This window comes from Sarcophilus harrisii, chromosome 2, assembly GCF_902635505.1.
Source record: "Sarcophilus harrisii chromosome 2, mSarHar1.11, whole genome shotgun sequence".
NCBI lineage: Eukaryota > Metazoa > Chordata > Mammalia > Dasyuromorphia > Dasyuridae > Sarcophilus > Sarcophilus harrisii.
The window spans coordinates 222941726-222968194 of record NC_045427.1 but is presented as its reverse complement, the minus strand read 5'-3'; the positions used below and the strand labels follow the sequence as shown (position 1 = coordinate 222968194).

The window sequence follows — 26469 nt, the reverse complement described above, 5'->3', positions numbered from 1 at the left end:
TCACAACTATGGATAGGGGAAGAATTCTTAACCAAACAAGGAATAGGATATCACAGGATAGAAAATGGATAATTTTGATTTCATGAAATTAAAAGTTTCTGAATAAACAAAATCAGTGTAGGAAGACACCTAAAAAAAAAAAAACAATAAGGAAAAATCTTTGTAACAATTTTCTCAGATAAATGCCTAATATCCAAAACATAATTTTCATGCAGCTACTAAAACTTTGAAATGCATTAACACTTTTGGGACACACTGTATACAAAAAAGAACCATTCTCCAATAGCCAAATTGGGTATTAACAGGAAATTTAAAGACAAGTTATCAATTGCCATATGAAAAAAGTGCCATGTTACTCATAGTAAGACAAATGCAAATTAAAACAATTTAGGAATTCTATCTCATATCTATCAGATTAGTAATGAGTTTTAAAAAATAAAAGAAAAATTACAATTACTAAAAGAACACTAAGAGACAGTATTTCAATATAACTGGTTTCCTTTGAAATCTCTTGTATTTTAGTTTATGCATTTGAAAACATTATTCTGAGAAGGGGTCCACAGGTTTCACCAAACTATCAAAACACGCAAAAAGGTTAAAAACTACTCTGGGAGAGCTGTCCAGAGCAAAGAGAAAAAAGTTAAATGGCATTTAAATCTACTCTTAGATACAAGTTGTGTAATCTTGGGCAAGTCATTTAACTTTTATGTGTCTCCATTTTCTCAGCTATATAATATGAAGGGGTTAGATTCTGTAGCCTCTAATGTCCTTTCTAGACTTAGAAACTGAGTGGATGTCCATTAGCTGGGGAATAGATGAATAAGTTATAGTATACGAATGTTACAGAATATTATTGTTTTACAAGAAACAATCATTTCAGAAAGGCCTGGAGAGACTTACATGAACTGATGCTAACTAAATGAAGTGAGTAGAATGAAGAGAACATTGCACAAGATTATGTGATGATCAACTGTGATGGACTTGGCTCTTTTCAACAATGAAGTGATTCAGGCCAATTCCGATAGACTTGTGATGAGAGAGCCATCTGAAGGTAGATCCCAACGTAGTATTTTTACCATTTTTGTTGTTGTTTGCTTGCTTTTTTCCTTTATTTTTTTTCCCTTTTTGAACTGATTTTTCTTGTGCAGCATGACAAATGTGGAAATATGTATAGAAGAACTGCACATGTTTAACATGTAATGGATTGCTTGCTATGTAAATGAGGAGGATTGGGGGAAAAGAGTGTGAAAATTTTCAAACACAAGGTTTTGCAAAGGTGTATGTTGAAAACTATCTTTGCATGTATTTTAAAAATAATTTTTTTAAAGTCTAGGAAAAAAGATTTAGGATCCCATAATCTATATATTGTATGGAGACAATGCAATGATGAATAGAAAGAATATTGCTGCTCTGCAAATCAAATAACAAGAATTCAAATTCTTCCTCTGAACACTACCTCTGTGACCATGGACAATTTATTTAACCTTCTTGTGCCTCAATTTTCCTAACCAAAAAAATTAAGGGATTGGAAAATATAGTTTCATAAATCACCTTACAGGGTAGCTGAGTGGTACAATGGGTAGAGTGCCAGAACTGGAGTCAGGAAGATGAGTCTTCCTGAATTCAAATCAATCTCAGACATTGACTGTGTGCATGACTGGGAGCTGAGGAAAGAAACAGCAAACCACTTCAATATCTTTGACAAGAAAAGCCCAAAGGGGGCCCAATTTGCTTATTTTAGAGAAGCACACTGAGACCCCTCTAGAAGTAAATAACTTGAAAAGAAGCCTGCAACTGGTAGAAGAACTAGAAGTGGAATCCAAATATGCTTCATCCCTCGTCAAGTGTTCATTCCCAAGCATTCATATTCCAGAAGTTTCCCTTATTCAACCTCTCAATTTCTTATATGTAGATTAAGCCTTGACCTGTTCTTTCTGTCACAGGCTCTTGGCAAACATCCCTGGTTATTTCCTATTTTCCTACTCCTATAATGGGGAAGGCAAATACTAATTGCTCCTATGTATGCAATTCATAAACTCCCAACCTTCCTAAGCCCCTTTCAGATGGCTTCCTCCTGAGCTTTCCTAATTGAATAAAGTCTGTCAACTGTTCCCTGTACTCTTTCTCTGTTTATTCCACAACTTGGAAGAAACGGGCTGTTATATCTTTTACAGTTGGGTTCCTGATTCAGTATTCTATGAAGGGAAGGGAAAGAGAGAAAAGAGAAGATAAATTAAAATTGTGAAATGTACACAACTACTCAAGCAGATTCCAATTAAGTTTGTTAGATGGTTACAGAAAGAAAATGTCTAAGAAAGATAATTGTTTTTTTTTTTAAATGATGGCATGCCCAAGAAAAAGAAAATAAACTCTTGCATCAAATAATACAGACATCACTATTATTTTTTCAAAGATTCAAAGACTTTTCAAAGATTCAAAACACTGGTTTTGCAACTGTATCTGTCAGTTCTTCCAGTAAACTGGTACACCACTGGTTCAATGACTTGAACTCATAAAAGACATTGGGGTACTCTCTCATCATCTGTAGATATCTGAATTTGAATTCAGGAAGAAGAATTTTCCTTACTCCAGGCCTAGCAGTCTTTTCACTGCACCACCTAGCTACTATGTAAGGGATACCTATTTATCTTGGATTTCAATTTCATGTTAAGCTTTTTTGTTCTATCTGTTCTGTTTTTTGTTCTATCCTGACCACTGTATAGATAATTATAATTAATAGAGAAAAATCAATAAAAAACAAGTTAAACTTTTTTTTGTGTGAATGTGCCTAGGTACTGGGAAAAGAAAGATAATAAAAGGGTAGAGGCAGCTCAATGATTTGTAAAGTGCCCTGGGACCACTATAGCTATGACTGGTTATCTGTGGGGAATAAAAGATCTGTTCTATATCCAAAAAAGGAAATGAAAAAGAAAACGAGTGATAGTACAGCAGAGTGGGACCTAGAAGAAATGGGCTACAAGTCCTACAACACACATCTCTCTATGTGATATTGGGCAAGTTCCTTCACCTCTCTTAGCCTCAGTTTCCTAATCTATAAAATGAAAGACTATTCTATACCAGTAATTCTGTAAATACTTATCAAATGTTAGACCTCAAAAATCACTGTAATTCAACTTAATCCAATCTCCTCACTTCACAGATAAGAAAGAGAAGAAGGTGAAATGCTGTGCCCAAAATGACAACCTAAATTCTTTCAAAGATAAGAATATGACCCAGATATCCTACATTATTTCCACTATACAAGAATATCTCAAGTGAAATGCTTTATTCCAATTAATGTATTTTTTAAAATCTCATTCATATCAGTCTGCCTAGAGAATGAGACTCTCCATCTCATGTAGACAACAAAGTATTAACTATAAAACATTAAAACATAAAATTTACTAAATCCATTGAAAATATGAAAACATAAATCATCTTCTTCCATAAAAGCTACCTTCTTATCCAAAGTGGGTAAATTTTTTTTAAAAATTTCCTCAAAGTATCCTTTGAAACTGAGGCAACAGCCACTTAACACTTTTATCAGGGGTTAAGGTAAACATATAACCAAGGAAAGAGATAAGGATTCCCAAACTGGTGTTATTAAAATTAAATTAAAAATACTACAAACAAGATAATATAGACCTAGAAACTCAAAAATTTTAAAAATAAAAACTACCCCATAAAATATAACTAATCTGATGAGCAAATACTGCAATCTTTTTGAGAAATTTCATATTTCCCCCCCCCAAAAAAAAAAAATCAACAAGCATTTTTTAAACACTTACTATGTGCCAGGAGCTGTGCTTGACCCTGGGATTAGAAGTACAAAGAATGAACCTACTCAAAAGTAGTTTACAATCTACTTGAATAGTCAAGTACATAAATAAATATATACACCATTAATATAAAACAAATACAAATATGAGAAAGCATGATTTGATTTTTTTTTTAAAAAGATACTAAATTGAAAAGTCCTAGGCGAGAAATATGTTCTGATAGAGGCGCTAAAGCTAACTAGCTGACAAAGTCTCAAAAATTTTGCTAAATCTCATTTTTTTTTAAACTTCTAACATAAAAAGGGCAGCATGGAATAAAGTCAGGGAATCAATCTAAGAACCAAAAAGTCCTTGTTTAAATTTTCTTGTACAGTATCATGCTAAAATCCTCATTCTACCTTTTTAGATAAACAAATACTAAGAAAAAGTAGGAGCAGGATCCATTCATACAACAAAATCTGATATAATTATTTAGCATCAATAAAATATTTTATACTTTCTTCTAAATGTTCCAGCCCTATTTTGATTTTTCAGGTTAAACTGTATCACAAACTCCTACCAGACTGAAATTCTGAGGTGACTCTAGCTTCTCCAACAATATGCCAAAGAGAATATAAATTCTGGCAGTTTCTCCAAAATAAGAAAAGATTTATAGGGTTCTCAAACAAATTACATCTAAGGTCCAATTAAGCTAATCTATCAACAAATATCTATTATGCATTTATGTGACAAGACATAGAGCTAAGCTGGGGGATACAAGATTGTAAAGAAATGGTCCTGTCCTCAACAGGCTTACATTCTAATCAAGGAAATTATATACATATCCATAATATATATATATTCATGAGCCAGATCTTATACCAGGTAAGGGGATGAAAAAAGAGTTCTTGCCCTCAGGGGCTTACAGTCTAAAGAAAAAGAAAGGACCAGTACATATTCATCATACACAACAAGAGTGTTCACCAGTAGTTCATTAATAAAGCAGTCTGAGGAAATCTAATGGCTCGCTCAGAAAAACATTAAAAAAAAAAAAAAAGCCTAAAATAAAACACATAGGACTACAAGACCTATGTGGACTTTAAATTCCAAAAAGGTAAGTTAACATTTGATCCTATTGCTAATAGGGAACCACTGGAGTTGAGGGCTCCCCAGATTTCCTTATCAGTATGTTTTCTTAAAATACAATGTACTTTGTAAATAAGTACAGCCTTCTGGAGCCCTAATCCATTCATCATCTCATGCCACCAAACTTCAATGATACAAACTGAAGTCAAATTTGTCTCCTTGATTTAAGAAGTCTAGTTCATCCTGCCTGATAGCCTTTTTTTTGGAACATTTGTAGACATCTGAGATCATAGATTTCTATTCCTGGTTCTTTTCCTTATATTTTATTTCCCATGACTTTCTAAATGTAGTCTAAACGGCTGACTGCAGTGAAAGTAACTTGTCTTAACCTAACATTCTAACCTCCAAGAAGAACATGGGGTTGGTGGGAAGAAGAAGTGGTGGGAGGGAGGAAGAAAATAAAACAGGAAGATGATGTGCCCTAGCAGTAGGATGAGCTGAGTTCAATTCTTATCTCGGCTCATCCTACTGGCTGAGCTACAGAGCTGAACTAAAAAATTCTTTTGTGACTTCCACTGACAAGATTTTGAAGAGTTCCATTCTAATAGAGTTCCATTCATATTAATTTGAGGAAAGGCAGTAATGGAAGAACATAGAGAAACAAAAATGAATGCCTAACACAGCTGATCTTCCTTGCCACCAAAATTCAGGATTATATAGTTCCCAAATATGGTGATCCCAGTAATGAACCTAACTTAGGATCTAAAGTGCTTAGCAGAAGACCAAATTCACAGCTATTATGATTTCACTCATTCGCCATTTGAATTTTATAAGACTAAGATAGTTACACTCCTTAGCACTTTCTTCTCTGAAAAATCACCAATTTAGTATATCATAGTTTTCAAAAGATCCTCTCAAACTGCTACCATTCTAATATGTTTTTGAAGCCTCAACTATAATATTCTAATTATTAAGATGTGTTAGATTTAAGGATGTATGGAGAAAAAGGAATTAAGATTTCTTCAACCTTCCCTATTCTCCATATTTTAAGAACTTTTCTTTATTAGAAGCAGTGAGGTATAGTCAATAGAGAACTAAGTTCTTATCCATGACACCTATTAGCTATGGGACTGAAGTTATCAGTGCTCTAAGGAGACAGGGCATGTATAGCTAGTATCCCAATCACTAATACAGGAAGACAATGTGTGACTTATCACCCAAGAGAAGTAGTAGCATCAGGTTTACTGATACACATTCCTCATAGGCAATTTGGTGTTATTTATCCAGATTGTGACTACCTGCAACAGAATCCAGGAATATTCTGGATTATTACCAGATAGGTAAAGGAGGTTTTATCACTTAAAGACTTCTTTATACCAATGAAATCACAGATCTAATCCCCAAAGCCTAGTCTTTCTGATAAATTGTGAATATAATTTTTTTATTAAATAATTTTTATTAAATATTTATTAAATAATTAAAAAATTTTTATTGTCAGAACCCATGCCAGGGTAATTTTTTACAACATTATCCCTTGCACTTACTTCTGTTCCGATTTTTTCCCTCCCTCCCTCCACCCTCTCCCCAAGATGGCAAGCAGTCCTATACATGTTAAATAGATTACAGTAGATCTTGGATACAATATATGTGTGCAGAACCGAACAGTTTTCTTGTTGCTCAGGGAGAATTGGATTTAGAAGGTATAAATAACCTGGGAAGAAGAACAAAAATGCAAGCAGTTTACATTCATTTCCTAGTGTTCTGTCTTTGGGTGTAGCTGCTTCTGTCCATCCTTGATCAATTGAAACTAAGTTACATCTTGTCTTTGTTGAAGAAATCCACTTCCTTCAGAATACATCCTCATACAGTATCGTTTTTGAGTTATATAATGATTTCCTGGTTCTGCTCATTTCGCTTAGCATCAGTTCATGTAAGTCTCGCCAATCCTCTCTGTATTCGTCCTGCTGGTCATTTCTTACAGAACAATAATATTCCATAACATTCATACACCACAATTTACTCAACCATTCTCCAATTGATGGGCATCCATTCATTTTCCAGCTTTTGGCCACTACAAACAGGGCTGCCACAAACATTTTGGCACATACAGGTCCCTTTCCCCTTTTTAGTATCCCTTTGGGGTATAAGCCCAGTAGAGACACTGCTGGATCAAAGGGTATGCACAGTTTGATAACTTTTTGGGCATAGTTCCTAATTGCTCTCCAGAATGGCTGGATGTATTCACAATTCCACCAACAATGTGTCAGTGTCCCTGTTTTCCCACATCCCCTCCAACATTTTGCATTATCTTTCCCTGTCATTCTGGCCAATCTGACAGGCGTATAGTGGTATCTCAGAGTTGTCTTAATTTGCATTTCTCTGATCAATAGTGATTTGGAACACTCTTTCATATGAGTAGTAATAGTTTTAATTTCATCATCTGAAAATTGTCTGTTCATATCCTTTGACCATTTATCAATTGGAGAATGGCTTGATTTCTTATAAATTAGAGTCAATTCTCTATATATTTTGGAAATGAGGCCTTTATCAGAACCTTTGACTGTAAAAATGTTTTCCCAGTTTATTGTTTCCCTTCTAATCTTGCCTGCATTAGTTTTGTTTGTACAAAAACTTTTCAATTTGATATAATCAAAATTTTCAATTTTGTAGTCAATAGTGATCTCTAGTTCTTCTTTGGTCATAAATTCCTTCCTCTTCCACAGGTCTGAGAGGTAAACTATCCTATGCTCTTCCAATTTATTTATGATCTCATTCTTTATGCCTAGATCATGAACCCATTTTGACCTTATCTTGGTGTACGGCGTTAAGTATGGATCAATGCCTAGTTTCTGCCATATTAGTTTCCAATTTTCCCAGCAATTTTTATCAAACAGTAAGTTCTTATCCCAAAAGCTGGGATCTTTGGGTTTGTCAAAGACTAGGTTGCTATATTTGTTGACTGTTTTATCCCTTGAACCTAATCTATTCCACTGATCAACTAATCTATTCCTTAGCCAATACCAAATAGTTTTGGTAACTGCTGCTCTATAATATAATTTTAGATCTGGTACAGCTAGGCCACCTTCATTTGATTTTTTTTCATTAATTCCCTTGAAATTCTTGACCTTTTGTTTTTCCATATGAACTTTGTTGTTATTTTTTCTAGGTCATTAAAATAGTTTTTTGGGAGTCTGATTGGTATAGCGCTAAATAAATAGATTAGTTTAGGTAATATTGTCATCTTTATTATATTTGCTCGCCCTATCCAAGAGCATTTAATATTTTTCCAATTGGTTAGATCAGACTTAATTTGTGTGAAAAGTGGTCTGTAATTTTGCTCATAAAGTTTCTGATTTTCCCTTGGCAGATAGATTCCTAAATATTTTATATTATCAGTAGTTACTTTAAATGGAATTTCTCTTTGTAACTCTGACTGTTGGATTTTGTTAGTGATATATAAGAATGCTGATGACTTATGTGGGTTTATTTTATAACCAGCAACTTTGCTAAAATTGTGGATTATTTCTAATAACTTTTTAGTAGAATCTCTGGGGTTCTCTAAGTATACCATCATATCATCAGCAAAGAGTGATAATTTGGTTTCCTCATTGCCTATTCTTATTCCTTTAATATCTTTCTCAGCTCTTATTGCCAAAGCTAGCATTTCTAATACAATATTAAATAGTAATGGTGATAGTGGGCAACCTTGTTTCACTCCTGATCTTATTGGGAATGGTTGCAGTTTGTCCCCATTACATATGATGCTTACTGCTGGTTTTAAATAGATGCTACTGATTATTTTAAGGAAAAGTCCATTTATTCCTATACTCTCAAGTGTTTTTAATAGGAATGGATGTTGGATTTTATCAAATGCTTTTTCTGCATCTATTGAGATGATCATATGGTTTTTGTTAGTTTGGTTATTAATATGGCCAATTATGCTGATAGTTTTCCTAATATTGAACCAGCCCTGCATTCCTGGTATAAATCCTACTTGATCATGGTGAATTATCCTGGGGATGATTTTCTGTAGTCTTTTTGCTAATATTTTATTTTAAAATTTTGAATATAATTTTAAAGAATAATATGGCATTTAAGATAGCATATTTTGCTCCTAAGATTTTAAATGATAAAAAAAAAATGACTTCTTAAACATTCCTATTCCCTAAAGGCAAGCTGTGGGGAGCTCAATTCCAAGAATAAAACACACCCCTCTATCTCCAGAAAGCATTATCATTTTAGCAAAAGGAAAATACTCACTCTATTCCTTCAACTTAGGGACTTTCTCTTGACTTTTTGATCTAGAGATTAGTGTCTACATTTCTGTCAAAGAAATAGCTTGTAGCTTGTAAACTACCAAATCCACCCATTCCTGCAGAGATTAGAAACAAGGGAGTTTACTGTCTTGCAGAAGAAAGACTAAGCTTTACTAGTCTAAATAAAAGAGGTTAAATGACTAACCCAAGGTTACACTGTTATTTAGTGTCATGGGCAGGACTTAATTCAGCTTTCCTGATTTTTTAAACTACACTAAATTACTTCTGTGTTCCTTTTAATCTGATAGAGCCATTAGTTTTCAGAAATCTGAGGATAAAAATGAATCATCAGAAAAAAGCAGAAACTACTCACAGTAATGGCTCAGAAAAATGAGATTCTAAAGTTAAATATGATTTAATTCAGTAAGATATAGAGAACTTGCCTCAACCAATCCTAAGCTTCTTTTCCAAAAACTGGTGCTAGCTATACCTGTTTAAAACTACAAAAGTACAAGGGGAAAATAGCATTTAACTATGAGACTGAGATTTTCTTTGTTTCCCAAATTTTTGCTTCCTAAATATCCAACCAAAATATTCCTAAGCAGCCCCTCCCCTTCATTCAGAAGAATGTAAAAAACATTAAAATTAATGAACCAATGTATATGTTTTAAAGATACACTTTCAAATGCACTAAACCAAATAATTTATTCAAATAAACAAATAATCTAAAATGTAATTTTATATTTCCTAAACTTAAGAAAAATTACAGAATCTAAATATCCCACACATCTCAATTTTCTCCAAGTTATCTATCTTCCATTTAGAATTCCCCCTCAAAAGGGCTATCTTTTATATTAAATGTCAAAAAATATTATGAATTTGGAATAAAGTATAACTTGTATATACTTCATGAGTTTGAGATTTCATCAGCCTAGTTATTCTCTCCACTCATGCAGATTGAAATCTTCTTCACTTCAATAGATGGCCTATGAGAGTTGTTAAGGTCAAAAATTTACGTCCAACTAGTAATTTTGTGGTAATAAATATTCTTACCATAAATCTAAAAGAATAAAATAAAATAATAATGCTCTTTTCAAAATCATAATGGCTTACAGATCTAAGCAGTATTTTTCCAGATATTTTCATTAATCCTGTCGATTAATTTCAATATATTTCTCCAGAGCTGATAAATCTAATAGTTATCTGTCCAAAATCAAGTTTGAGAGAACATATATCCCGCCTTTTATGAAAAGTACAATCCCCTGACAGATCTAAATGAATTACACGCATTTTTTCTGAAATTTTGTCTATCATGCTTGTAAAAGAAAAATTTCTAAATGATATACTTTGTACTCCCAGCAAAACATATTTAACAACATCTTTAACAAACAGTATGATTTATTAAAAGAACATACATTGTCATTTGTAAAAGTAAACCACAGAAAGGGACATCTTTTAAAAAAAAAAAGTGTCCATTCACTACATTAAAAAATTTGCAAAGTAGTCTGAATTAACCACAGGTTTTAAAATCTTTTATACAATTATTTCTAAATTTCTTCCCTAACACAGCTTTTTTTAAAAAAAAATCATCAAAAAGTATAAGGAATAATGAAGTCTGAATTCATGGATTAGCCACAATACATTTTAAATCTCAAGAACACTTGCTCACACTTACTAGTTCCCCCTTCAGCCAGTATGTATATGCATAGGGAATAAAAATCCATTAACATTAGCCTAAGGAAATATAACTAAAGAGGCAAATCAGTTATAAAAACAAATTATTTTTTAATCAGCCACCATTTTTTATTATCTAAACTATTCCCACCAATGTATGAGAGAATTCACAGGAATAATTCAGGAGAAAATCATATAACTTGACGTTATGCCTTGCAATTTAAAACAGTATCTTTTTCCAGATGAATTAGCAGAAACATCAGTTGACATATTTAGCTTCATCAGTATGTTTATATGAAACATAGACTCTAGGCTACACTGCCAAGCACGTTAACCAAGGCTCTCTAGATTCATTGAAATTTCAAGCATGTAAAATTTCTTTTAACAGACAATGCAAAGGTGTCTGCTCTGCAGGAACAGAGATGAACCAGCTTAGCTTTATGAAAGAACTAATTCTTTCTTTTCTTCAAAGAAAAGGAGAATTAGTTAGATTCTCATTACCTAAAAACCCAAATTTTCTGAAATACTATTGTAACAACTTGTGAACAAAAATAAATTATTTTTGTTTCACTGTTACTGCCCTTCCTATGACTCTCTGTCTCTTTCAAATTCACCTGCTATCTACCTACAGGTGCATACATTTGATTTCTTCTTTATCTGGAATGAAAGCTTTAAGGTAGACTGCCACAAAGAAATTTGTTTCTATGCCTTACTGTACTACAAACTAATTTATGGCCAAATATATTAAACAGCAAACTCAAACCTTTTATCTGATCATCAGGTCTTATCTAAAGATCTACATATGAAAAACAGAATTTCAACAGGTGGAGAAAACATATTGTAAGAAACAATTCACATAAAGAAAAAAATTAAAACTAAATTGGAGAATTCAATTAAGAGTCTACTGTATGCAAAGCACTCTAGAAAATACGATTTGGAACATTAAGTGCAATATTACATGGAAAGATTAGTCCAACTAGCCATATGTAGATATTCTTCCTAAAACAGAAAAAAAAAAATCACAAGTCAAAAATCTAGCTTCCTGATACTTATAAAATACCAATATAAAAAGACTGACAATTTGGATGCACAGAAAAATAAGATATCCTCCATTAAAATAGGAAAAAAAATTGAAGTGAAATCAAATTACCATAATATTTATTTCAAGTCTAATAGTATGGAATATTTCATATTGCAATATTTTGTATAATAGCATAAAGCTACGTAAGTACTACATAGAATTTCTGTATTTTAAGAAAATATAGTTTAGTAACAACAACAATAAATACATTGCATTTAAGTAATTCCTTTTATTCATATTATCTCAAGTGCCATTTCACTGGAATTGATTGACTAAGAACAAAATGATCATTAATTGCATTTTATCTGTTGGGCGTTGATATTTTTCTTTTTAACAAAATCCAAGCACTCTAGGCTATGACTGATGAGTGACCTTGAGGCAGCACTTGGAAGGCAGTTACCATAGTAACACAACCACAAAAGTGGCTCATCCTCAGCAAAAGGACCAACCTGGTGCACAAGGATACAAGATCTTAGGGAAATAAAGCTTTTCTAGAAATAGGGTTTTATGTTTAGTTTGTTTGGCTTTTATTTATTGGGGTGCCACTACACTTTATTTCCTTGTCTTTTTAAAATAAAATAAACCAAATATTCAGCCTTCCTATTTATTTTTCCTGGAGAAAAACAAAAGTATGTTTCTAAAGTTATTTCTGTTGTCTGATATAATGTACAATGATTACCTTTCCTTTCTGTTTTCTACTGTACTTTCTAAATTAGCAAAATAAATATGAACTTAAGATTCTTATTAAAAGAAACTTGTTCCCAAAACATAATTCTAAGTTGGTTATTTCAAGTTTTAGTTTTTGCTTTTTTTCCTCAACTAGACAGTTCCCTAGAGACTTGGCTGTGTTTTATCTCAATTTTCAATCTCCTCCAGTACAACTTTACAGTAAGCAGTTAATTTTAGTTGAATTAATTCATTATAAATCAAGAAAATAATTTAAATTGAAGTTTTCTGATGTAATGGCTAATTACATATTTGTGCTGACTTTTTTTTTCATAAATGAAAAAACTAAAGCACCCAAAGAAATTAAGGGATTCACATAGCTGTTTAAGAGGAGTGCTGAAACTAGGGCAAGAACATGGCTATTATAGAGATATGTTTTGCATGACTGCACATGTATAATTTATAGCAAATAGATTGCCTTCTTAAAGAGGTAGGAGAGCAGAGAAGGAGTGGAAAGAGTTTGGAAGTCAAAATTTTGAAAAACAAATGTTAAAAATTGTTTTTACATGTAACTGAGAAAAAATAAAATAAAATTTCTCCTGAAAAAGAAACAAAACTGATCTGATTGTGATTAACAGGAAAAGATGCACCCTGGAAATCTGAATCTTCCTTCATTTTTACACTATTCACCTCAATAAGCTCTAATATGTCTCCTGAACTTCAGTTCCACACCACTACCATTTCAAATTAGAAAATGTCTAAAAACAGAACTTACTGACTTTTCCCTATAACCCAATTTCTATCAAAGGTACCTGCATTTTTTAGTCTCCCTGAACCAACCTAGTCTCCTTACTCTCACTCATGCCATTTGGTCAATCAGTTGCCAAATCTTGCTTTTCTCCAAAACACTACTTAAATCTTTCCCCTTTTACTCTTCAACTAACTAGGGTCTTAGTTCAGGTTCTTACAACCACTTACTGAACTACTGCAATGTACTCCTGATTTGTTTCTCTCCCTTTCTCCCAAGTCCTGTCCCTCCTGCAAAAAGTCATTTTCCTGACACCATCTACCCACCCCTATATCTATCTTACAAAATGAATTTACAGAGATCATAACTGGGAAGAGCTAAACTCTTCACCATTCAGCAACTATGTAGCTTTCTTTTCCTATAACTATCAAACTACTAGGACTGCCTTATAGTACCACTCACCATCTTTGTGTCTTCATAAAACATCACTTCTTTTTCAGTATATATTGCCTTCACCACCATCCCCACATCCCCAGCCTCCATCTGGAATATAATTTCTTTGAATTAAGGGAAGAGATTATTTTTGTATCTCCATACCCAAGCACAAAGCTTAGCACATATTCAACACTAAATAAATTCTTTTCATTCACTAGTGAAAGCTCGGTATTCTTAAGTTTTTCACACTTATCAACAGTGAAATTATCTAAGTTGTTATCATGTTAATAATGTTCAACAACTTGGCATCAGTTAATATAATCAATTCTTGCCCATATTTTCTGAAACTATCCCTATCATCTTATCTTCTTACAGCTTAGGAATATTCCATTACATTCATATATATCTGTTCAGACATTCCTTAACTGATGGGTATCCCTTTATTTTTCAGTTCCTTGCCACTACAAAAATTGCTACCATAAATCTTTTCATATATATTGGGGGTGAGGGAGATTTTTCCTCTTTTTTTGATACCTAACAGGTTACAGGTCTGCTACAGGTTATCAAAGAGTCAAAAGATATGAAGTTTACTCACTTTAGGAGGAAAATTTCCAAACTGATTCCAAAGTGGCCACACCAATTCATAGCAGCAACCTTACCTTCTAGTGGGGAAAGACAACACATAAGGGGAGACTGAAAGAGAAAGAGGAAGGGCCAGCTCGATTTGGAAATAGCCAAGAAGTATATCCAAATAGTGGCTCAGATTCTAACAAAAGGAGGAAAAATTCATTATTGGGAGTCCAGAGTTGTTCCAGGACCAGAATTTAAGTATCTAAGTTTTCATTAAAGAGATAAGATGATGGCCAGAGAAAAGTCAACATAATTTGGAGGAGGGGAGCAGAAATAAACCACAATTGAATGATTTGACTAAGACTGAAAAAGTATTTAATACTCCTTGGGAACAGATGTCATCATCTTGTTCATCTTCAGATTCCAATCTCAATAGATACAAGGCAAAGTGATTCAACTGTCAAAATGATCTTTCTAAAACACAGGTTTATTTCACTGTCCATGCAATAAACTTCAATAGTTCCCTATTTTGACAGGATTAAATATAAAACTCTCAGCTTAGCATCAAAAGCCTTTCATAAGCTGCTCCCCTTCTACCTTTTCAGTATTCTGACACCTTACTCATGCTGACCCATGTATTTTGCAAACCAGTGATAGAGGCCTCCTTGCTTTTTTTGAACTAGAAACTCCATCATCAAACTCTTGAGTCTTTTCACTGGCTATTTCTCACATACAGCTCCTGGTTTTCCTGGCTTCCTTCAAATTCCAGGTAAAATCCCATCTTCTATAAGAAACTTTTCCTAGTCTTCTCCTTAAAGCTAATTCTATTCCTCTGTTAATTATTTCCAATTTATCTTAAATATATATTGATTACACAAAGTTGTTTGAAGGTCCTTAACTAAGACCCTTGAACATAGGAGCTGTTTTAGGTCTTTGTATCCCCAGCACTTAGAACAGTGCCTATTAATCACATCATGGATGATTAAAAAATGTTTTATTAATAACTTAGTTTGACTTAGTGTAAGCCCATAAACTAAAAAAGTAGTTATAGACTGGCCACACAGTAGCCAGAGTAACCCTGGACAAGTCACTTAAATTCTCAATTCTCTGGATAGCTAAGACTGCAAGTCAATGATGTCAAACTCACTAGTCTGCCATCACTACTGAAAGGTACAGAAGAGACCAACTTGAGATGGTTGAGCATTTCCCCATCAGAGAATTCCCTAGATCAATAAAGTTCATAGATTCAGGCCCTAGGGGGTGCAGTGGAGATAGTGATGGGTCTGCAGTCAGAAAAAGCTGGTTCAAATCTAGCTTCACACTCCTGCTAGCTATGTGACCCCTGGCAAATCACTTAACCTCTGACTCAGTTTCCTCAACTGTGAAATGAGAATCAGAGCAGTGTTTAGTATACAAGGTTGTGGGGTAGACCACAAGAGATAGCACAGTGTCTAACACAGCAGGCACTAAATAAATGATATTCCCTTTCCTTCCTTATCCTATGATTACTGAAACACAGCCAACTGCTAACGGCAATGACAGACTAGACCAACTTCCTTAAGGTTGAGCTTAGGCAAGGCAATAAAGGAAAGAAAAAAATCCATGCCATTTAAACATTTTGGGGAGAAAGGAGTTCTGAGAAGCCTGTGCAAGGTTGTAAGTCATTCCTTCCTTTACCACATGGCTTCCCCATCTCTTAAGCTTCCCTTTATCTTGTCTTAGAGATAAACTGGCTCTTGCCATATGCCCACTGAACTGATAAAGGAAATTTAACCCATTTAGCTCTGATCTGGAACCCAAGCTGTCCATCCTATTGAATTCATGATGATTCACATTACTAGAGAGCCCACCATATTCATCTGACCTAGGTATGCTTCAAATTCTATCTTAGTCATCTTTCTTTCATATATCCTACTATTTCTCATATTCTCCTTGTCCTTCTTTCACCTCTTCCTCTAAGAACACTAAACAAAGCAATCATACCAATACTATCAGGAAGGGCATTTTAATCAACTTTCTTATGGCTCCATTCATCATTACTTTCCAAAGCAAAACATACCTCTCAGGCAAACTTTATATATATTGTTTTCCCTTATTCAAATATATAAGCTCTTCGAGGGTAGTGAATATTTTGCTTGTATATTCATATCCCCTAAGTTTAGCACAGTGCTAAGCACAAATGCATTTATTAAGCATTTTCATTCATTTATTTATTCTGCTGTCAACATAAGTTCAAGGCCAACTACAGCAGAGGTGGCTTTGTGAAAAAGATCAAAACCCTTCAGAATTATTTCAGTCTCCCTCTGGCTGGCCGAAATGATGAAATTTCACTACAACTACACAGTTTTGTGGGTTTATTAGTAGCTCTTAAAACACCATTTCACCAAGACTCACATCATTGTCAAACTGCAAAATAAAAGGTTCTCCAAATCCCGATCAAACAAGAAATGGGAACTAGAGAACAAAGAAAGCCAAATGGTTCTCCACAAAGAGAAAACTGATTCCCTTTTTCTGGAGACTGAGCAAAAATTGTAGCAAAAAAGATTATGCCTAGTTCAACAGAGCTGGATCTCATTTTTTTTAAACATTGAGGTTGAGAAGTTGAAAAGTCCAAGAAAAGCAATAACCAAGGAAAAAAAGCAGAGACCACAGGGTTTAAATGCAGGAGAAACTGGAAGTAGGCAATGAGAAATTTTGAAAAACTGTGGAAGCAATTCATCTGGTTAATGAATGAAAGTTAAGAATAAAACATGAATGCCCACCTAAGAAGCACAGAGGTCCTGCTCTTCCAAGTTAATCTCTAAATCACGCTAGTTCCAGGTCCTCAAAAAGAGAACTTCATGATGCTCAGACTGAGTTGTGAAAATGCTATGTGGTGGGGAAAAAAAAGGAGTGATTATGTACACAAATGAAGATGCTCACAGAGGAAATAAAAACCCAAAGGTAAAACAACTATCCAAGACATATACATATATTCTGCAGACAAAAAACATACCAGACAGTTCCAGAAGATGAGACAGACTGCTCTCATGCTTCAGAATCTTATATTCTATTGGGGAAGAATAATATGAACAGACTTAGAAAAGTGACTACTAAATAAATAAAATATAGGCAGCTCCAGGGCTGAAGTCAAAATCTGAATTCAAATCTGTCCTCAGATGCCTACTACTGTTTGATCCTGAGTTAAGTCACTTACCCCTGTTTCTCAGTTTCTTCACCTGTAAAATGAGCTAGAAAAGGAAACAGCAAACTCTTCTAGTATCCTTGCCAAGAAAACCCAAACAGAATCACAAAGAATCACACACAAATGAAATAACTGAACAACAAAATAAAAGCAATTTCCAGGGGGAAAGCACTACATAATAGAGGAATCAGGACAGGCAAAGGGTGAGGATTACATGGTCAGACCTGTACTTTAGGAAGAAGAAGATTACTTCCAAAAAGGACCTACCAGGAGACTATTTCAGTACCTCAGGTATGAGGTGAAGAGGACCTCTATCTACCAGAGTGACTTTGGTGCCAAGAGAAAAAAGAATATGTAAAAGAGATATTAAGAAGATTAAAAAAAAAATCACCAGCTCTTGGTAATAGATTGTAAGGGAGAGGTTGAAGGAGATATGAGAGAAAATGAAGAGTCATGGATTAAACCTATGTTTTAAGCCTAGTTGACTGGGGGCATAGTGGTACCCTAAACAGTAATAAAGAATTTAGGAAGAGAGGAGAAAGATCAGTTTTGGACAAACTGAGTTCAAGATGTCTACAAGATACCCAGTCTGACAACTGTGGATACAAAATTGGAGGTCAGTAGAGTCAGAGCTGGAAAAGTAAATGTGCCATTCATCAGCATAGAGATGATTGAATCCATGGGACCTGATGAGATCACCAAGTAAAAGGCCTACAGAGAGAGACTACAAGATGGGGAAAAGCAGCAGAATTAGTTCCTCTCTCTCAAAAAAGAAAATTTAAAAAAAAAAAAAACTGACCTTGATCAGAGATACTTGCTGTAGAGAAGTGCAGACTCTGAAATACTACCTCAATCCTATCCGATTGGCTAATATGACAGAAAAGGGAAAAGATAAATGTTGGAGGGCATATGGGAAAATTGGGACATTAATGAACTGTCAGTGGAGTTGTGAAATGATCCAACGATTCTGGAAAGCAATTTGGAACTATATCCAAAAGGCTACAAAACTGTACATATTCTTTGATCCAACAATACCACAGGTCTGTATCCCAAAGAAAGCCAAAAGAGGAGGAAAAAAAAAATCTTTGTACAAAAATATTGATAACAGCTCTTTTTGCAGTGACAAAAAATTAGATATTAGGGGATAACCATCAACTGGGGAACAACTTAACAAGTTGTACACATTGTACACAGTAACTGCAATATTATACAATGATCAACTATGAATGACTTGGTCTCAGCAATACAATGATTCAAAACTATTCGAAAAGACACATAATGAAAAATGCTTTCTACTTCCAAAGAAAGAGAGAGTCTAACTATAGATCTAAGCATATTTTCATTTTGTTTTTTGCAATTTTTTTCCCTTTTACAACATGACTAATATGGAAATATTTTACATGATTGCACAAACTTCTAGAGAATAATAAGGAAAACAGAAAATGCAAGGAGGGAGGAAAAGAATTTGGAAGAAAATTTTTTAAAACTAAGGTAAAAAAAACTGCTTTTACATGTAATTGAGAAAGTAAAATATCATTTAAAAAAACCTGACTCCTCCAAAAAAGAGATCATAAGGGAAAATGGCCCAAATCATAAAACTAGAAGGCAAGGTAAAAAGAATCCATAGGTAACCTCCTGAAACAAACCCCAAAATAAAATGGACAGGAACATTACAATATAGTCAAAGAAAAAAATAATGCAGCAGTCAAAAATAAAAGACTTTAAGTATTGAGAGGCACAGTCAAGATCATATGTAATTTTGCAAAATAAAGAAGAGAATTTTCAATACAATATTCCAAAAGGCAATGGATATAGGAATACAGTCAACCTTATCCAGAAAAAAATGAGCTCAATTCTTCTAGGGAAAAAATGTACCTTTTAATGAAACAGGGGACTTCTAAGCATTCTAAATAAAATTAAAAAAAAAAAAAAAAAACATAGCTAAGTAGAAATTCTTAAGTACAAATACAGGAGTTGAGAAACACAAAAAGGTAAATATGAACAAATTGATAACTGACCAAAAAGAGGATAAACTTCATACATTCTAATTTGAGGAGATGATAAATGTGCCCCCTTTAAATTCTCTCATCAGATTTCTTAAAGAGAGTCTAATTAGAAAAGCCTTGGGAGCAGTTCTATGATGCCTGGATTTTTTTGAGAAGAATGGAAAGAGAAGGGAGGATAATACATTGGAGGTATTGGGGGAAAATGGAAGGAGTGACAGTAAAGAGGGAAAACAAAATTAAGGAAAATGATATCATATAATCAGTATAAATATAGAAGTCTGTACAAAAATGGAAGACATGTTGGGCGAGGAATAGCTGACATTTAAACCTCACTCTCATCTAAACGGGGTAAAGGGGGGAAGAATACACACACACACACACACACACACACACACACGGCACAAAAATACATTTCAATCAAAAAAGAAAATACGGAGAGAGGAGAAAAGGGGGCATTAGGAAGGAAAATGGAGAGGGATTAATCTTGAGCAAAACAAACTAAAGCTGTATAAAAATATTTGTGGTTCCTTTTGAGTTTGCATATAGAAATGTATCGGGTATCTTTTGGGAAATAAATAAATTACAATATATAAATGTGATGAATACTACTGTGCAGAAAGAAAATGAAGAGGATGTTTTTAGAGAAACCTAGAAAGATTATTTTTGTGAACTGATACAAAGTGAATTATCTGAACAAGAAGAACAATCTATATCATCCAAACAATAAAGATAACAATAATACAAAACTTAAGGACTCTAAATCAGAGTAATGACCAACCACAATTCCAAAGGACTAATGATGACAAACTCTAATCAAGTAAAAATTCAATAATGATTAAGGGAAGAAAAAGATAATAAAGGGAGCAGGAGGAACAGCAGGGTATTTTACTGTATATATCCCAGCTTCTTAAACTATGGTTCACTGTAATTGAATGCAGGAGCTAACAAAAGTAAAATTTATTATAAGTAAATGCTTGATTTGTATGTCTATTATATAGAGATATATAGATATAAATATCTTACGTCAAAATTTCTTGGACAAAAAGGAATGCGTGGAAAAAGTTTAAGAAGCCCTGGTGTATATATTATCAGATATAGTTAATATATTCATTACTTTTGCTTGGTTATTCTTTCTTATAAAGGACTCCCCCCCCCTCCAATGAAGAAAAGGGAAAGTAAAATCAGTCATTAGAAATAACTAATATGGGGGGAAAGGCATCAATAAAACATACATAAGGGGAAAAGACAGTGGTCTTCCTCACTTTGAAGGCTATCGATTAATATAGCATCAAGTAAAGAACCAGAGGGGAAAATAATACACTATTTTATTTATTTATTTATTTTGCTGAGGCAATTGGGGTTAAGTAACTTGCCTAGGGTCACACAGCTAGGAAGTGTTAAAGTGTCAGAGACCAGATTTGAATTCAGGTCCTCCTGACTTCAAGGCTGGTGCTCTAACCACTGTGCCATCCAGCTGCCCCAAAATATGCACTTTTAATAAAATAGCTAATCTATGAATAAAAATCAAGTTTTAATTTCTACCATATACATTTCCTTGACTCTAAAAGAAAAAAATCACATCACAACGAATAACCAAAGAAGACTTCTTACTAAATAGAAAACATAATCACTAAACAACCACATAATGAACACCCTGGCTGACCGCTGTAACAATGAGCTAACCAAAAAGCCAACAGCTCTCTGAGATTCTAAGTCAATATTTGGAAAGAGAAGAAAATACAAGAGGCAGAGCATACAATTTAGCCGTTCAGAAGTAGAAGCAATGACTTTTTCAAACCACCTATGGATTTTTTTAAGTAAAAGCACCATCTATTTCTAAAGTGGTGACCATTTTATTATTGGTTTTTATTTACAAATCATTTTTTTCTAACAGTTGAAAAAAGGCGGCCATTTTCCCAATAGTTCTTATAATTCTAGATAAAATCTGAATATACAATAAAAGTTAACTATATGCCACAAAAGCTAAAACTTGCAAATTTTCTCCAACATAAATTATTCAAACTATATTTTCTGTTTTTTAATAACAAATGTCTCAAAATCTTGTCAAAATTTAGTGTAGAATTCAACATCCACAGTTTCGAAATTACCTTTCTAATCTTTTTTGATTTACCAAGGTAATTCTTTATTAAAATAATTCATTGTGAATGCTTCTGAAAATGTTATCAATTGCATGTTAAGACCAAAGATGAGAAAATCCATTGCTTTTTGAAATATTTCTACAGGGAAGCAATTGTTACTAGGGAGAGGCATAATAACATTGTGATGAGTGTAATGGACAAAACCAAGTTGTCATAACTAAAGAAAAACAATTAGGTAAAAAGAAGCACACTTTCTCTTCCCTCAAAATAACAATAATGCTGAATCTAGAGCTAAAGGACTCCAGTGAGAATCCTAGATCAGACACTTCTGTGTAACCTGGGGCCAAATCATTTCTCTTTGGGCCTGTTTCCCCTTCTGTGAAATAAGGATGACTAGATGACCTCTAAAATTCCTTTCAGCTCTAAATCTATGATCCTCATCAGAGCAAACTGATTCTAAGTGGCCCAGAAGCCCAGTCCCAAGCTAAGGCTCACAAGTCTTCTTAAAGTGGTAGAAGAACATTTCTTTGTATGTGAGACTATGTGAGATCCAGCCGTCAAAAGATGTGGAGGGGAAAAAATTATTTAATCCTAGTAAAGACAATTTAAGAACCAAAGAGCTTCTTCTGAGAGAAAAGGACTAAAAAGAACCAAAAAGTAAGCAAGGCAGGTATTTTGAGAAAATAAGACTGTATAAATCATAAGAGGAAACAGTCTTTTTGTTGTTGTTGTTGTTGTTTTAAATATCTATTTCTATCAATGACATTGTAGGCTCCCAAAGGAATATTTTAGCAAAAAAAAAAAAGTCTAAGTTGTACTTGTGGTCAGGTTTCCACTATTTCCATTATCATGAAAAAAACCTTTCTTTAACCCCATGGCTTTAACAAATTTAGATACCAATTTACCAAAACTGAACAGATTAGAAAGCATATAAAAAGAGGGCAAAGAGAATACTATAGACAAACACACTGAGCAACAAAAAATCAGAGCTATTTTACAAAAGCAACCTTCCCACCCCCCAAAAAAACTACAAAAAAGACTCAAACACAAAACCATTTTGTGTTTCCTTTTTCATTTTCAAGGCTTCACTTTTAAGGTTCATTTTGTCTAAGGAACAAAAACAGTCTTCTCAGTAGTCTAAAGGAAAAACAAAAACATTACAGCAAAGTAAGTACAATTGAAGAAAAAGTGACATCATTTTATCTCACAAGAGAGTCCCTATGCCTTTTTCTCAAAATGTAGTTCATAGAAAACCTGAACCCAACCTACAATCAATCCTTTTTTTCAGTATAGTTTAACCTCTGTATTTTTTTCTTTTCAAGGGGATTTTGTCCAATACAATATTTTGTTTAAGGAAGCAGAGTGGTACTAAGATACATTTTAAAACATCTAATCCTTCCCGTGTAGAGAGCCAGAACTCTGGAGAAGCATACTTGAAACAAGGTGTTAACTCAAAGGAATTTATAATACAATAGTTATCTAGTTTAACATGGTGCTTAATAGTTCTCTAGTTTAGTACGTGTACTTAGTACTTAATATAGTTCTACAAGATTGACATCTATTTTATAAGATTCACACCTACGATGATGTAATTATAATAGAGTATATAAGAGCTAACAAGGAGTGGACTAGAAACATTCCATCTTTGATCAGGCTCCTGGTGGCTCTCTTTCATTTCTCCACTGAATCCAAGTCCCCTCTGAAGGCTCTCCAAAAAGCTAGCCAGGCCCCAAGTGAAGGAGACAGACTGTGAAGGAGATAATAAAGAATTTAGACTTTATCTCTGGCTATTCTCGTGGTGATTACTCTGCTGAAATGAAGGCTGGTCCCAAGACCTCCAGAAAGCTAACCAGGATATTATATTCCCCCCTCAAAAAAATCCAAATTAGTTATGTAAGTGTTTTGTGCTTAAAAGATACCTACACCTACCCAGAAAATTCAGCTACCTAGAATTCATTCTCTAGTGGTATCAAATAGACAAATGAATCTTTCATTTCATTTCAAGGAATTTCCTCCAAATTTCTGCCTCTCAAAATGCTTTTACCTTCAGAGTTACTTCCAACTCATCCTATATAAATCTCATTTACATATTACTATTTGCATATTGCCTCTCTCTTTAGTTGTGAACTCTTTAAAGACAGTGGTTCTCTTCAACTTTTTTTGTGTCAGTAGAGCTAAGGATAATGCTTAGTCGGAACACTGCACTCTATTCCATCCCTGCCCATTCTGTGCAACATGTGTTCATGTCTTCCCCATGGAACATGCTTGGAAAGTGCTTAGGACTTTTCACAGTCTCTTCATAATGTGTGCATATCAAAAAATAAAGTTAAAGGGAATTCAGTTCAACCCAGGCTACTGCCCCCCACTGTCAATGTTCAGGCCAAGTGGCCAATTCACTTGTTTCCTCTTTTTGATATTGGCACCAAGCTGAGTTTGTGAAGGCTAAAACACTGCCACCTCATTTTCAATTCTGAATTACAAGTCAATAAGTAAATTTCTTTAATTGAAAAATCACTTTATTTTAGTTAAGCATTATGCTGAGGACTATAAGATTATGAAGATATATAAGCTCTTTACTGAGATTATGGGATAGTAGAGGAGATAATACAAACATCCTGAAAATTGAAAAAACAAAAACCATACAATATATGAGTATAAAATTGATTAGTAAAGGCAAAGACTATATTAGTTCATAAAAAAGCATGTCTAGAGTTCCAAGAAAGTAAAATTTAGGCTTGAAAAATGAATAGGATTTGAATAGCTGAAGAAGGCTATCTCAGACAAATAAAATACAAGCAAGGATAGAGGGGTAAATGAATACAACCTTGTTTATAGAACATCACAAAACCAGCCTGCCTGCAGCAAAGCCTATGTCTGAAGGAGTAAAAGTCCAAGAAAACTACTAACAACAACAAAAAATTCGATTCTACAAACATGAAAAAAAGCATATTCGATGTGGAAGACACAGTGCTAAGCATAAGCATACATTAAAAAGCCCCTGCCTTCAAGGACCTTATATTCCAAAACAAGCATATATAAGATAATCTGAGGTTTTCTCAAACTTTTAAGTAGATAATCAGGAAATGGTACTTGAACCACAATTTGAAGTGGAGGATTAAAAGAGATGAGAAAAAAGGAAAGAATACATCCTAAGGATAAAGTAAGAAAATCAGAGAAAAAGTGTTGGGAGAGAGGGAGAGCATATGGAGACACAAAATATTGGCAACATTAGCAAAACAGCAACTAGGTCGGTATGGATGGAATATAAAGTCCATGAATGGAACAATGTGACATAAGTCTGGAAAAGTAGGCTTCAACCATAACTTACTGTTTCTTAAATGTCAGGCATTTAAGACAGAAGGGAAAAGAAAAGTGATAGAAAAAAAAACTTTCTAGGGTCAAGGTAGAGGATAAGAAGGACGGTATGACCAAGGTTATGAGAAATAGCAAAAGTTAAAAGGGACGTCATCCCACTGTGTGTTAAAATTAGACTTCTAGTTTTAAACCACAAGATAGTGATAGAAAAATCTAAGAACTTTTACCTAGTGCTATAGGAAAAAATCCAGATAAAGTATATTTAAATTTATGCTTTCTATATAAAAATGTTGGTCGAAATTGAGGGAAGGATGAATGTTAAAAATTGTTTTCACTTGTAACTGGGAGGAAATAAAATATTACATGAAAATAATAAAAACAACAATTAGGCTTTAAGGTCTCTTCCAATTTTCGAAATTCTAGGAAATTAGTGAAAAGGTGATTTCAGAATGTTCACAAAGATATGTAAATCTTAAAATCCCTTTTGAAAGGATAATCCCCTTTCATACAAAGAATTGTCAACTGTAAAATTAACTCTTTAAAAGATGGATAAAACAGTCATAACTTTTTTAATTGCCTTAGTAATCCTGTACTGTTTCAATATTGTTTGTAAGACTGGAGTTTGCAAAACATTCCCGACACCTATAACCTCTCAATATCAAACTTTCTGACTCCCAATGAAGATTTCAATTGCTAGAAAAATAATGCAATACTACTTGCTTTCTGAGGATGCACTAGAAGCTTTTCCAATAATAGAAGAGTAAAGCAAAGATGTCCAGGGTCCTAAAAATCATTTTATACAGCCCTAGAAAAATGCTAGCAACAGTAACAAGACAAGAGAAAGAAATTAAAGCTAAATTAACAAGCATTTATTAAGAAGCTATTATGTATCAAGCACTAATTAAAGTAAAAGCTCCAAAGAAGCTTACAATTTAATGCTAAAGACAGAGAAGGCATTAGCACTGAAAAAGATAAGGAAAAGCTTCTTGCAGAAGAATTTTAGCTGAGATTTAAAGTAAGCTAGAGATGGCAGATATGAGGAAGGAGAGAGAGTACCAAGCATGAAAAACAGCAAGTAAAAAAAACCCAGAATCCGGAGCCAATGAGACTATCACTAAGAAGTACAGTGAACACTTCCTCTCTGCCATGCTCCCTCCACCCCACCACCCCCACAAAAAAAAAAAAAAAAAAACCTTCTCCAAACAGATATAAAAAATGCCTCAGACCAATACTGATGAGGAAATTTTTAAAAATCAGTGAGTCATTTTTTTAGGGCAAATAGGTGGTACAGTGGATAGAGTGTCAGGCCTGAAATCAGGAAGAATCACCTTCACAAGTTCAAATTCAAATTCAGACACTTATGAGCTATGAGACCCTACACAAGTCACTTACCTCCATTTAACTCAGTTTCCTCATCTGTAAAATGACCTAGAGAAGGAAATGAAAAAATCACTCCAGTATTTCTGCCAAAAAAAAAAAAAAAACAATCTAAACAGGGTCATGAAGAGTAGAACATAACAAAATGACTAAAGAACAATGACTTATTTTTCTACCTCAGGGTAGCATAGGAAAACAAGGAGAGAAGTCCAGT

General features: G+C 33.8%; 1 protein-coding gene across 3 annotated transcripts in view; it reads right to left on the bottom strand.

The window, feature by feature from the left end:
* Nucleotides 1-26469, bottom strand: part of NCOA3 (nuclear receptor coactivator 3) — a 201851-nt gene that overhangs the window by 159871 nt on the left and 15511 nt on the right. The gene's annotated exons all lie outside the window — the stretch shown is intronic.